Source organism: Apis dorsata, unplaced genomic scaffold (assembly GCF_000469605.1).
Source record: "Apis dorsata unplaced genomic scaffold, Apis dorsata 1.3 scaffold_591, whole genome shotgun sequence".
NCBI lineage: Eukaryota > Metazoa > Arthropoda > Insecta > Hymenoptera > Apidae > Apis > Apis dorsata.
The window spans coordinates 560,245-561,275 of NW_006263796.1; positions in this window are offsets into that span (position 1 = coordinate 560,245).

Consider the following 1,031-nt stretch of genomic DNA (forward strand, 5'->3'; position numbering starts at 1 on the left):
GCTGGAACTCTGACCTTGCGGGGCGCAACCCCCTCTCTCTTCCCCAGTGAGACACCACTGGCCAACGCTGTAACAGAGAGAGAGAAAGAGAGAGAAAGAGAAAGAGCGAGAGAGACAGAGAGAACGTGAGAGAGAGAGAGAAGGGGAGGGAGCACTATGTGGTGATTGATCAACGTGCAAGGGGAGAAGGATAGAGAGAGAAAGAGAGATAGAGAGAGGGAAAAAGAAATAAGGATCGTGGAACGGATGGATCCAACTATTTTTCGGATGATTCTCGACGACAAGAACGAATTTTTACGATACAATTTGCATACGACAACATCGATCAACGAGTTACGGTTTCTTGGCAACGGCGCTGTGCGCTGAATTAGAATGCGGTATGGACGAGAGAGAGAGAGAGAGTGAGAGAAGGAGAGAGAGAGAGAAGTAGAGTTATGGATGGAACACGCGATCCGTTAAGGATGGCAGAAACTTGGAGTCGAAGAAGATCGGTGAGTATGGGTTATATATATATATATATATATGTATCTCTCTCTTTCTCGTATCTCTTCTCTACGGTGTAGCTACGGTTGGCCGCGTGTTTGTGTATGGATATAAGGGATATGATGCATGATAGAACGGAATAACAATCGTAACAATTGCCATAGCGGAAACTATTTCAGGATATTAGTTTTCCCTCCTGTTCGAACCTTCGAACGGTTGAAATCCCAACCCTAAACGCGTTTTTCATCCCTCGTTCCCTGTCACCAGGTGGAACCCCGTTAACCGTGAAAAGGAGAGACGGCCCCTGCGGAATAGAGATGGTCCTACAGGCGATCCTATCCGAGGATCGAGGGGGAAAAGAGGGATGAAAATTCACAGTTGTTGGGAGGGGGGAAGGAGGAAAAGGAAGATTCGTTTTCGCTTTGGACAATTGGAACGACTTATCGACTTGTTTAGAAGCTATAAAGGTTGAAATTTAGAGTTGGTCGTACGATAAAATTAGGATAAGAGGAAGTTGTAGATATAACTCGTGGCTCCGTATGGGGGGG